Raw genomic sequence first — 13,146 nt, 5'->3', positions numbered from 1 at the left:
CTTTTCTGTTTATGACCCTGCATTTGGGTCCTGCATCGTATCTCCCACAGCACAAATCATGACAAGAGGACTCTCCATTTACATGTACAAATTGGAGTCTATTAGATAGACATGATACAAACCACTGCAGTGCAGTACCTGTAATACCTACAGTGTGCTGTAATCGCTCTAATAGGATATTATGATCAACAGTATCGAACGCTGCACTGAGGTCTAGCAGGACAAGCACAGAGATGAGTCCACTGTCAGAGGCCATAAGAAGATCATTTGTAACCTTCACTAAAGCTGTTTACTAAAGCATATAGTTACTTGCTGTTCCTAGGGTATTTAAAAGTGGGGGAGGAAGAAAACTTTCCTTTTTGATTGACTATATAGTTAGGGCTGTTGGGGTGATCGTGGCTCAAGAGTTGGCAGTTCGGCTTGGGGTGACCGTGGCTCAGGGGGATTGGGAAGCTCATCTGTAACCGGAAGGTTGCCGGTTCGATCCCCCTGCTCTCTCTGTCCTGGTCGTTGTGTCCTTGGGCAAGACGCTTTACCCTACCACCTACTGGTGTTGGCCAGAGAGGCCGATGGCGCGATGTGGCAGCCTCGCTTCTGTCAGTCTGCCCCAGGCAGCTGTGGCTACAACTGTAGCTTGCCTCCACCAGTGTATGAATGTGAGCGTGAATGAATAGTGGAATTGTAAAAGCGCTTTGGGTGCCTAGAAAAGCGCTATATAAATGCAATCCATTATTACTTGCAGTTCGTCTTGTAATTGGAAGGTTGCTGGTTCAATCCCCGGCTCCGACAGTCTCGGTCGTTGGGCAAGACATTTCACCCGTTGCCTACTGGTGGTGGTCAGAGGGCCCAGTGTCTGGCAGGCTCGCCTCTGTCAGTGCGCCCCAGGGCAGCTGTGGCTACAATGTAGCTTGCCATCACCAGTGTGTGAATGTGTGTGTGAATGACTGAATGTAGTGTAAAGCGCTTTGGGGTCCTTAGGGACTAAGTAAAGCGCTATACAAATGCAGGCCATTTACCATTTTAGGGCTGGATCAGGTTACCGTGAGGTTATGCTGCAATAGGTGTAGGCTGCTGGGGGAAGTTTTTGCTCATATGATTGTTGGGTTTTTCTCTGTTGTATTATTGCAGGGTCTACCTTAAAACAGTAATCGCCTTGAGGCCACTTTTATTGTGTTTTGGTGCTGGTGCTGTATAAATAAATACATTGAAATTAACTTAAAAATTAAAATAGATTAAAAAAAACAACCTTCCTAAATTCACTTCCAAATTGCTCAATCCCCTTAATGCACAGAGCACGTTCATGTGGACTAGGACAGAAAAAGAAAGACAGTCAGACAGTAAAGTCTCTGCTGTGCCTTCTTAGCCAGCTCTGTGGTGTTTAAACCCCAGCTCAGGTCGCTGAGACAGTGTCTGTGCAGTTCTTTATATATGACAATGCAGTGTTGGTAAAAAAATCATCTGTCACAATCCTGGGTCATTTGACCCAAAGGTTTGAGTTTTCCTGTGTTTTTGTCATTTTGTATCATTTTTTTATGCTTAAGTTCTCTTTGGTAGTCTTAAGTCTCTAGTACCTGTGTTATTCTGTTTAGCTGTTTGATTCACTCACTAGGCCCACGTCCTCATTTGAGGTTTGACAGCGTTTTAGTAGATAAAGGTGAATGAGATAGACATGAATTGTGCTGCTGTTCTGGAAGGCCTCAAAGGGGACTGGCGGCAGCTCTCGGGCCTGGCAGATCCAGAAAGAAGGTATCCCCTAGAGCAGTAATAACTGTGTATTCCAAAGGTTAAAGACCTCTGCGGTAATAATTCAGTGTTCTTCCGGCGCCGCCGTGTGTGACAGCCTGTTACAGCAGCGCCACTCATTCTGAGCTTCTTTCTTATCTCCCCTTTATTTTCTCGTAAATTTTGTAACTAAAGTTTTAGCAATTAGATTCTGCAATCATGGACGTTTTGTGACACAAAAGCATCGACATATATTTTTCCTTCCTATGATAGCCCAACAGGCAGGGCTGAGATAGATTTTGGTAGCCCCGAAGGAGGAGTTGAAAACAGTGCAGAGAGAGCTGAGAGGACTGATAAGGAAAGGGAAAGACAGCTACAGGCAGAAGATGGAAACCAGCTTCAACAAAACAATGTTGGCAAAGTCTGGAGAGGCCCTGGAGAGAACCACAAAAATCAGAACCCTCTGCCCGGGGAGGATGGGCAAATGAACAGAATCATTTCTTTAACAGATTTGATTCATCCATGAGGCAGTCTTCAACATCAGCTGCAGACACACCCACCCCCACTGCTGCTGTTCCACCTCTGACCTCAAACACTTCATACCTCCTCCACACACCCTGCTCACTCCTCCCCATCCCCAACCACAGCATCCAATACACATTCAACACAAGGCTCCAGCCTGTCTCTGTCAACCATCCAGGTTAGGAGGGAACTGAGGAGGATTAAAGCCAGGAAGGCAGCGGGTCCAGATGGCATCAGCTCAAGGGTTGTTAGGTCCTGCGCAGACCAACTGTGTGGGGTGATTGTGCACCTCTTCAACCTGAGCCTCAGGCTGGGGAGAGTCCCACAGCTCTGGAAAACCTCCAGTGTTGTACAAGTGCCAAAGACTCCACGTCCCAAGGTCCTCAACAGCCAGTGGCTCTAACATCCCACCTGATGAAGACCCTGGAGTGGCTGGTCCTGGTTCAGCTTCGGCGCCTGGTGAGCTCATCACTGGACCCACTTCAGTTTGCCTACCAGCCTGGCATTGGAGCGGATGATGCCATCATCCACCTCCTACATCGTTCCTGCTGAGAGCACTGTGAGAATCATGTTCTTTGATTTCTCCAGTCCCTTTAACACCATTCTGCCCACAGTCCTGAAGGACAAGCTGCTGAACCCGACCACAGTATGTGAGAACTCAGGGCTGTGTGTCGGACAGGGTCGTCTGCAGTACGGGGGCCCCACAGGGAACGGTTCTGGCTCCGTTCCTCTTCACCATCTACACTGCAGACTTCTCCCACAACTACACCCAGTGCTTCCTGCAGAAGTTCTCTGATGACTCTGCAATAGTCGGCCTCATCACTGATGGGGACGACAAGGAGTACAGAGGACTGACTCAAGACTTTGTGGACTGGTGCCAGCTGAACTACCTCCAGATCAACACTAGTAAAACCAAGGAGCTGGTGGTAGACTTCCACAGGCACAAACATCCTCCACTGCAGCCACTGAACATCCAAGGTGTGGACATTGAGGCTGTGGACAGCTACAGGTACCTTGGTGTTCATCTGAACAACAAACTGGACTGGACTCATAATTCACACGGCCTTTACAGGGCAGAGCAGGCTGTACCTGCTGCGGAGACTCCGGTCTTTTGGAGTGAAGGGCCCACTCCTGAAGACCTTCTATGACTCTGTGGTGGCCTCAGCCATCTTTTACGGTGTTGTCTGCTGGGGTGGCAGCATCTCTGCTGGGGACAGGAAGAGACTGAACAGGCTGATCCGAAGGGCCAGCTCTGTTCTAGGATGCCCTCTGGACCCAGTCGAGGTGGTGAGTGACAGGAGACTCTGACAGCACTGAGCAGCTCCTTCAGTGGCTGCGGCAGCCACAATGTGGGACGGAGAGATTTCGCAGGTCTTTCCTCCCCACTGCTGTCAGACTCCACAAAAAAGACTTCAACAGATCAAACACACACATCCACACGTGTAATAGCAATAACACTAAGTTCAATACTCTTTTCTGGCATTGTTGTATTTTACTCAGTTGTATATCGTATTTGTATTTGTATTTTATTCTATTCTATTCTATCGTGTACAGTATTTTATTCTTATTCTTATCCAATTCTAGTGTTTTTTTAGTTTTTGTTCAGTTACTTTGTACTGCTACACTTTCTTTGTACAGCACTTTCTGCTCTAACAAAACAAATTTCCCATGTGTGGGACTAATAAAGGTTATCTTATCTTATCTTCAGTTCAACTTAGCACTTTAGCAACAGTGAGAAGGAAAAACTCCCTTATAACAGGAAGAAACCGCCGGCAGAACTAAAGGCAAAGTCATGTTAAAGTAAGCTTTATTGTCAAAGACCATTTCTACAGTGTTGAGATGAAATTATTTGTAGTGCCTCAATAATGCTATGCTTTATATTAATATTAATAAGTGCCATATAATTATATTTATATTGTAGTAATAATTGGACTACGTGTCCTTGGGGGGTAGAATGCTGTAGACTCTCGCCCACGCTTGCCTGGGAAAAAGTAGATAACAGGGGACCATCTTCTAGTGGAAAGTTACTGAAACACTGTTGTTTTGACTAGAATGAAAGAGCTGGTAATAAAACTGTTAGGGGTGCACCACCATTTTCAGATCCGCGGAACCGTGTAATGCAGAACGTATCTCCCTTCTAGAAGTATTGTGTAAGAGAATAAAAGTGTGAAATGGTCTACTGAGCAGTGTGTTGTCTTCCATCGGATGCCTGTGAGGGATCAAAAGAACTCGGTGAAGTGTTGATATTTAACAACAGTCATACACAGGAATTTGAAATTGCAGTACTCCCATGGCCCTCAGTGTAGACTAAAACAATATGAAGATAAAAAGATACAAATAAATAAATAAAAGTGTTATGTGTTTACAAATGACCGATATGGAGACGAAGACTGGCAATGCTGCACTGTTACATATGTGAAAGATGGATAGATGCAGGGAAACTGGCATTCCAGCTCCAGAAAATTTGGCTTCGATAAATTGCAAAGGAGGGGTAGTGGAGCAATAATTTGGCAAACCGGTGCTGCTAAGTTTTTTTTTGTTTTGGTTTGTTTTGGGTTTTTTAGCAAATGATTGATGGCAGAAGCTGCCAATCCAGTGCTAGAAGAGTGAGCTGCTGTATTTGTGTAGGAACGTTGGGGAACACAACCTGGCATCTCGGTGCAAAGAGCTTTTTTCTGCATTTGCAAACGAAGAATAGACATCGTGGCGCCTTGGTGCCGAAAGGTACACCTGCTACTTAGCATATGAGGGCTAGATGTGGAGAAATTGGCATCCCAGAGGTAGGAGGATTTGCTGCTGCTTTTTGTCATGATAAATGCAGAGAAACTGGCAACTCGATAGTAAAAAGGCCACTGCTGCGTTTGTGAATGGGGGATAGAGAAAGAACCTGGCATCCCAGTGCCAATGCTGCTGCATTTTGTAAATGACAGAAATAGTTAACCTAGCATCCCAGAGCTAGAAGGATTGGCTGCTGTTTTGTGATGGTAAATGCAGAGAGACTGGCAACTCGTTGATAGAAGCTTGCTCCTGCTTTGCGAATGAGGGATAAAGAAAGAACCTGGCATCCCACTGCTAGTAGGATTCATTCCTGCTTTTTGCCATGATAAATGCATAGAAACTTGAAACTCAGTGTAGAACATCTGAATAGCATTGTCCAATAATGGGGGGTTTCCTATGCCTGTTCAGAATAGTGCACTGCGCATGCATGCAGTAAGAAAAATGTCTAACGCTAGACCTTACCCCGCTGCTTGCATGTAATGTCTGCTCAGTAAACAAAGCTTGCAAGAAATCACGAATCCAGCATCTTTACTAAACACCAAACACTCAGGGTAGGAGCTTGCTGCTGCATTTTGTGAATGATGAATATAGAAGAACCTGGCATCGCAATGCCAGAGGGGTTTGCTACTGTTTTTGTGATCATAAATGAAGAGAAACTGGCAACTCAATGAAAAGAAGCCTGCTGCTGCATTTGCGAATCGGGGATAAAGAAAGAATCGGGCATCACACTGCCGGAAGGTCTGCTTTGCAATAATGGATCCAGAAAAACTGGAACACGGTGGTAGAAGCTTGCTGCTGCGTTTTGCGAATGACGGATATGGAAGGTACCTGCTAGAAGGATTTGCTGCTTTTGCCATGATAGATGCACAGGAACTGGCAACTCAGTGGTAATTAGCTTGCTGCTGCATTTTGCAAGTGACGGATATAGCAAGAACCTGGCACCGCAGTGCTAGAATAGATGCGATAGATGCGGAGAAAGTTCCAACTCGGTGCCAAAAGCATGCTGCATTTTGCCATGGAGGGATGGAGGGGAAAGGAACTGGCAACCCAGTGTCTTTTTTTTTTTTTGCCTACCCCAGTCTATGCAGAGAAACTGGCTGTTTGATAGTAGGAAGCTTACTGCTTCATTTGCGAGTGACAGATAGGGAAGAACCTGGCATCCCCATGCCAACTTGCTTCTCCACTTAGCAAAAGGAAGGATGGAAAAAATCAAAACTGGCATCCCATGGCTAGCAGAGATAAACAGCGATGGAGGAGCAGTAGAGCGTTGAACTAGTGACAGATTTCCAGCTTGCATTAAGTGATGCTAGGAGGCCCGTGCACGGAGCTGAGCTTGTCCCTGCTACCTGGTGCTGACAGGTGGATGGAGCTATGAAATAAGCTGTAGCTTTTGCTGTTGGAGCTGCAATTTGCTTCTGCACGGAAAAAGACTTTGGATTGACATTTGGACATTTGACAGCTTAACGAGTGAACCGTCAGCTCGTTCAAACACTCGTTAAAGTCCGTTTGGCTCGACACCACCGAACAGAGGCAGCAATATAACATAGCTAACATTAACAGTGCAGTGAATCCTGCTTGTGCCGTCATATTCAGGACTGCAAACCGAGCAGCATCACTGACTTTCAGCTTGTTGTGTTTGTGGATATATGACTGACTTTAATTATCCATAAAATCATCACATTCTCTGTAAGATTAATGTCAACTATTGAACGGCGTATATTTTACAGTAAAGGCTTTCAAACCAAGTTAACGCTGAAGGTACAAACATCACTAATGTCACATAACTTTGCCGACATGTGGCCAACAGTAATGTTTTAATGTTCTTAATTATTAAACATTCACACATAAATAAATGACATAATATTCAGTATTTACTTTTAAAAGGTTACTCTTCGGCCGCTCCACTTCAGCCATCTGCCGATTTTTTCTAAAAGATCCACAGGAAGAAACCTCCAGCAGAACCAGGCTCAGGGAGGGGCGGGGCCATCTGCTGTGACCTGTTGGGGTGAGAGAAGGAAGACAGGATAAAGACATGCTGTGGAAGAGAGACAGAGATTAATAAAAGGTACGATTCAGCAGAGAGGTCTATTAACACTTGTTGAGTGAGAAAGGTGACTGGAAAGGAAAAACTCAATGCATCATGGGAATCCCCGGCAGCCTACGTCTATTGCAGCATAACTAAGGGAGGATTCAGGATCACCTGGTCCAGCCCTAACTATATGCTTTAGCAAAAAGGAAAGTTTGAAGCCTAATCTTGAAAGTAGAGATAGTGTCTGTCTCCCGAATCCAAACTGGAAGCTGGTTCCACAGAAGAGGGGCCTGAAAACTGAAGGCGCTGCCTCCCATTCTACTTTTAAATACTCTAGGAACAACAAGTAGGCCTGCAGTGTGAGAGCGAAGTGCTCTAATAGGGTGATATGGTACTACAAGGTCATTAAGATAAGATGGGGCCTGATTATTTAAGACCTTGTATGTGAGGAGCAGGATTTTGAATTCTGGATTTAACAGGAAGCCAATGAAGGGAAGCCAAAACAGGAGAAATCTGCTCTCTCTTTCTAGTCCCTGTCAGGACTCTTGCTGCAGCATTTTGGATCAGCTGAAGACTTTTCAGGGAGGTTTTAGGACATCCTGATAATAATGAATTACAGTAGTCCAGCCTGGAAGTAATAAATGCATGAACTAGTTTTTCAGCATCACTCTGAGACAGGATATTTCTAACTTTAGAGATGTTGCACAAATGGAAGAAAGCAGTCTTACATATTTGTTTAATATGTGCGTTGAAGGACATGTCCTGGTCAAAAATGACTCCAAGGTTCCTCACAGCATTACTGGAGGCCAAGGTAATGTCATCCAGAGTAAGAATCTGCTTAGATACCATATTTCTAAGATTTTCAGGGCCGAGTACAATAACCTCAGTTTGATCTGAATTAAGAAGCAGAAAGTTAGCGGCCATCCAGGTCTTTATGTCTTTAAGACATTCCTGCAGTTTAACTCATTGGTGTGTGTTACCTGGCTTCATGGACAGATAGAGCTGGGTGTCATCTGCATAGCAGTGAAAATGTATGCTATGTCTTCTAATGATGCTGCCTAAGGGAAGCATGTGTAATGTAAACAGAATTGGTCCTAGCACTGAACCCTGTGGAACACCATAATTGACCTTAGTGTGTGAAGAGGACTCTCCATTTATATGCACAAATTGGAGTCTATGTCAGGGTCCTGGGTCTCCTGACCCAGCATTTTTAGTTCTTTGTGATTTTTGTATTATTGTACTTGTGTGATTTATTCTATGGTTTCTAGTTTTGATCCCTTGCCCTTCATGTCTCTCTGTGTCCCCTCTGTTCTGTGTAAGTCTGTGTCTGCATGTTTGAGTTTCCCTCTGTCTTTTGGTTCGTCGAGTCCTCTGCCTTACTGGTTATGTCTCTGTGTTTCTTAGTTGCTGTCTCCACCGTGTCAAGTTCGCATCTCTGTGTCATACTTCCTGTTTTACTTTGAAGGTCCGTGTCTTATGTGAATGTGTTCAGTTTACACTTCCTTGTCTCGTCAGTTCTGATTTCCCCCAGCTGTGCTCTCCTTCTGTGTCTCATTCCCCTCGTTACTTCCCAGTGTATTTAAACCCTGTGTTTCTCTGAGTCAGTGTCGTGTCGTACCCTCAACAAGCTGTGTGTTCTGCTTCCGTGTTTCTAGTGTTTAGTCACCTGCTCAGGTTTAGTATTTATTTTCCAGTGTTTCAGTCCTCAGTTCCTCTGTTCAGACTTTTGTTTGTCTTTTGGTGAGTTTAGTTAGTACAAAGTAGTGATGGGTAGATGAGGCCTCGTGAAGCGTTTCAGCACATTCCCCAAACTGTATCGACACTGTGTCGACACAGTTTTGCTGTTTTGCTCCATACTGACACCTGCTGGACCTTAAATATCATTGCAGGCAACTTACTTGAGACTCACAACAGACACTGATTCAATGACCTAGTCATACTTGTACACTGTAAGGCAGGGGTGCCCAATCCTAGTCCTCGAGAGCTACTGTCCTGCAGCTTTTAGATGCATCCCTACTCCAACACAGCTGAATCAAATGGTTTGATCACCTCTTCAGCATGCCATCAAGTTTGGCAAAGGCCTGATAACAAGACATTCATTTGATTCAGGTGAGTCGGAACAAGGATGAATCTAAAAGCTGCAGGACGGTAGCTCTCGAGGACTAGGATTGGGCTCCCCTGCTGTAAGGTATTGTACTTTCCATGGTGTCAAGAGTTTATTTTTAATAAGACATTCTTCAGGTTGAATAAAGACACTCAGACAGCTAGAATATAATAACAGCGGCGTGCATGGGTGAGGCCTCTGGGGAGACCCAGCGCACGGGTGAGGCCTCTGGCGAGACCCACCCTGAGTGCCGGCAACAGTTCTTTATTTATAGGTTACATCACGTATGCAAGCACATCACATTTCCTCTTTTACAAGTTCCTCTAAACCAACGGTTGTGTGTGTGGGTGTGTGTGTGTCACATGTGTGTCTGGCTGCTTCCTCTAGGAAACGTGGTGCACTTTTGAACTCTTGTGGTTTGGGTGCTGCATCTGTTTTCTGTTTAACTTATTTGTGTTGCATGGTTAAATGTCAGCTTGCGAAACAGTGGAAAAGTTCAGCAAACCTTATGAAATATATGAACACTTCATGATATGCTTGTTAATGAAAGATAATAAAACAATGAATAAAAACACATAAAACATAAAATCTTTCAACATTCCCTCCTGTTGTTAATATATTTCACACATACTCTATAGACTTCAGTAACAATCACTTGCTTGCGCATTTCAATTGCTACATCATGTTAAGTGTCTGAAATTTTTAAACACAGTCTTCTTCTTCCTCAGTTGCTATCGGGCTATAAGCTTGTGCCAGGAAGACTCCGGTTGCAGTGTCTTTAGCAACTTTCTTAATCAAAGCTTTGAAACATGGTACAATACAACAAACAATAATGGCCAACATCACTAAAATACTGCATAAGATAGTTGCTAATACTTTGATTGTGTCTGCCCATTACATGGGTCTGAGTCATTTGTTGTGGGCGAGTAACCTTTTGGAGCACATGCACGCAGACTTGTATTTATTACTGTTTCTAGAGTTTGTAGTAGGTTTACAAAGAATGCCATTTCAGTTTTGTTATGGGGTACATAATTATGCATTAGTTGGCATTCCTCTGACCAGCATCGTCGTCGAGTCCTGTTGGGGACTGGGTCCTCTCCATCTGAAATGTCTGAATGTTCATTTTGCACGTCTATGTCAGGCATTGTTTATGAGTGTCTGAGTAGTTACTTGAGTGATGGGTTGCTCTTCTGGTTTTGCAGGTTGGACTGATCTTCCTTTACTCTACCGGGCAGATGGGGCTAGGTCGGTGCTCGGGCTACAATGGGGTTTCTTCAGGTTGACCAAGTTCACCAGATCACCTAGTGCAGGGGTCTGCAACCTTTTACACCCAAAGAGCCATTTGGACCCGGTTTCCACGCAAAAGAAAACTCTGGGAGCCGCAAATACTTTTTGACATCTAAAATGAAGATACCACTGTATATATTGTGTTTTATCTTTATGCTTTGTGTGAACAACTAAGGCGTGCTGCTTATGAAATCCATGAAGTGCTACAGAGAAAATTAAATTATATTTATGTAATCAACACATTTTGAACTCTTAAAGAAATATAACAAAAGGAAAGACACCCAGCTGAACTAAAATGATCCATGTAGCAAACAAAAACTGTTGTCAGCCGCCACCCTTATATCGCCTTTGCGCTGTTGGAGCCTTGACCTGACTCTTAAAAAATAATTGGAAAAAAGCACTATGCTGCTGAAAAATGAAAAATAGATATTTGCAAAATTCTGCCTAAATATGTATTTTACCTGGTTAATGCGTGCGGCGGGGCGTGGTTTGCAGCGCCGCTGCAGGGGAGGCGGACGCACCTGAGCGACACCCGCAATCACGCCTCGCCGCCTTTACGTCTGCGCTATCTGTGCTGTTGTGTTGTTGGTGGTGTATGTCGGGCTGTGAGCTGAAAAGCTACAGCCGGCTGTATGCGTACAGCAACCGTGTGTGAAAAGTGCTCAATAAAGAGATGCTGAAAAGCGTGTTCATGGAAACATCGTCGGGTCCGCCGGGATTTGTTTACAATGGGACTTTGCTCCTGAACCTCTGCGCACAGAGTCCGCAAATCAGGGCTATACGAAGTCAGTTTACTCACGGTGTTTGTCTTTAACATAGTTCACGGTGGAGAACAGCTGCTGACATAATGTGGATCCGAAGATCCATAATTGGCCTACCTGGGGTTGAAAGTCTCGATAAATGCACGGCGTTTCGGCGGGTACACCGGCTTCTGCGAGTGTGACTCTTATTTTGAGCGATGAATAAATAATAGAATATAATTTTATTTTTATATTTCAATATCACAATAATCTTCCAATTTAGAACTACAAGTTAAAAAGAACTAACATAAATAAAATACACTTCAGCTAAATACTTCTAATTTATTTGCCCAAACCAGGCGGAGCCGCACTATAAGGACTAAAGAGCCGCATGCGGCTCCGGAGCTGCAGGTTGCCGACCCCTGACCTAGTGTGTCGACTGAAAGCGAGAAGTCAAGAGGGCGGGGTATACCCAATCTGCCCTCTCCTTCACTTACAGATCACTAGATGATAGGTGGACTGGTGTCTGGGCTTGTGTCCCCTTGTACTTTTTTGGCGTGGCTCTGGTGGATCCACGAAGGTCTTTCAGCGATTTTGCACGCTGTCGGTGTTGTGAGCAGGACCTGATAAGGGCCCTCCCACCTCGGAGAGCTCCAGTTTTTCCTCTGGAGTACCTTGATCAGGATCCAGTCGCCTGGTTTCAACCTGGAAGAGACTGGAGAAGAATCATTCGGCAGTTGGTTGCTCAGAACTATTTCTTTGTTCTCTAGCAGTTTTGTCATCCATTCTGCTAGGGTTGTTTCTCTAACTGATTTGTCTATTGGTTCACTGGTGATAGGCAGAGGAAAAGGTCTACCATGTACAATTTCAAATGGTGTCAGTTTCTGCAAGCATTGGGTTAATCTCATCCACATTTTACTAGGCCTATACACTCTGGCCAGCATTTTGCTGAAGTTTCGAAATTTAGAGTGTGTTTTGGAGATTATATCTCTTATCCCTCCTGTTGACACATGGAGAGTAACTCCATGTGTCACTAAGGCTGCTGTTTTGTGTAGAGATTTTGGAAGTATTGGTTTTCCTTCACAAACCATCAAGTCATCTTTTAGTTTCGCTCCACATTTCAGCCATTTCTTTTGCTCAGCTGTGGGAGCTGCTTTTTGTTCATCCTTTGTCAGTAAAATTGTTTCCCTTTGTAATTTCATAGTCATTCTTCTGATGTGCTGCACACTTGCAAATTGCTAAATGTCGCATCACATGAGGAGTTTCCTCCCATGTAAACAGATGTGTGCCATGATAAAACCTTCTCCACACACTAGAAACAAAAAACTAATTTCAACCGTTGTTACATCTTATTCACTTATTTTATAATACAGTTATTTTTCAAATCTAATATCAATCAACTAATTTGCATATCAGCTTATAATGCACTAAATTGACAGGTCAACAGAAATGCACGTTCAAAAGATTATCACAAAAGAGAATTTCCTCCATACAGTAAATTACTTGTGTTGCATCAATCAAGCAGAAAGCATCTCACAATTTATTGTATTACCAACTAAATTTATTGTCTGGTCACTGCTTGGTCATACCAGACTCTCTGTGTCTTTATTTTTCCTTCTCTGTTTTCACAAACGTTTCACCTATTGTCCTGCAAGCTGGAGAGTTAAATGTCAGTAGTGGGTAAATTCAGCAGTTGATAACAAAACTATTAAGTTTTCCCTGTTTTAACACCAATGTGAGATATAGAGGCGCACATATAGTGTGTGCTCTAGTGTAAGCTGCTCTTTATTGCATGTATGTGTGTTAGTACGCTTGCATGCAGGGCCTCTGGGCCTGTCTCACCCAAAAGGGCATTTTCTTAACAGTTGCCTTTCACTCGCGTGTGTTAAGAAAGGCAAATGTGCTTGTAGCAGTTGTGAGATTATTATGCTGTCATATATTACATTATACCTGTAATCAAAATG

The 13,146-nt window shown here is 44.0% G+C and overlaps 1 long non-coding RNA gene across 1 annotated transcript; it reads right to left on the bottom strand.

Annotated features, from left to right (window-relative positions):
- Positions 1-9,831: 9,831 nt before the first annotated feature.
- LOC109204903 (uncharacterized) lies at positions 9,832-12,425 on the bottom strand. Its single transcript, XR_002064411.2, has 3 exons — positions 11,610-12,425; positions 10,215-10,456; positions 9,832-10,086 (listed from the first exon to the last, which is right to left on the bottom strand). It is a non-coding gene; the product is annotated as an uncharacterized LOC109204903 (long non-coding RNA).
- Between the last annotated feature and the right edge of the window lie 721 nt (positions 12,426-13,146).

The sequence above is a fragment of the Oreochromis niloticus genome, linkage group LG14 (genome assembly GCF_001858045.2).
Source record: "Oreochromis niloticus isolate F11D_XX linkage group LG14, O_niloticus_UMD_NMBU, whole genome shotgun sequence".
Taxonomy (NCBI): Eukaryota; Metazoa; Chordata; class Actinopteri; order Cichliformes; family Cichlidae; genus Oreochromis; species Oreochromis niloticus.
This window is presented reverse-complemented; position numbering and strand designations above follow the sequence as displayed.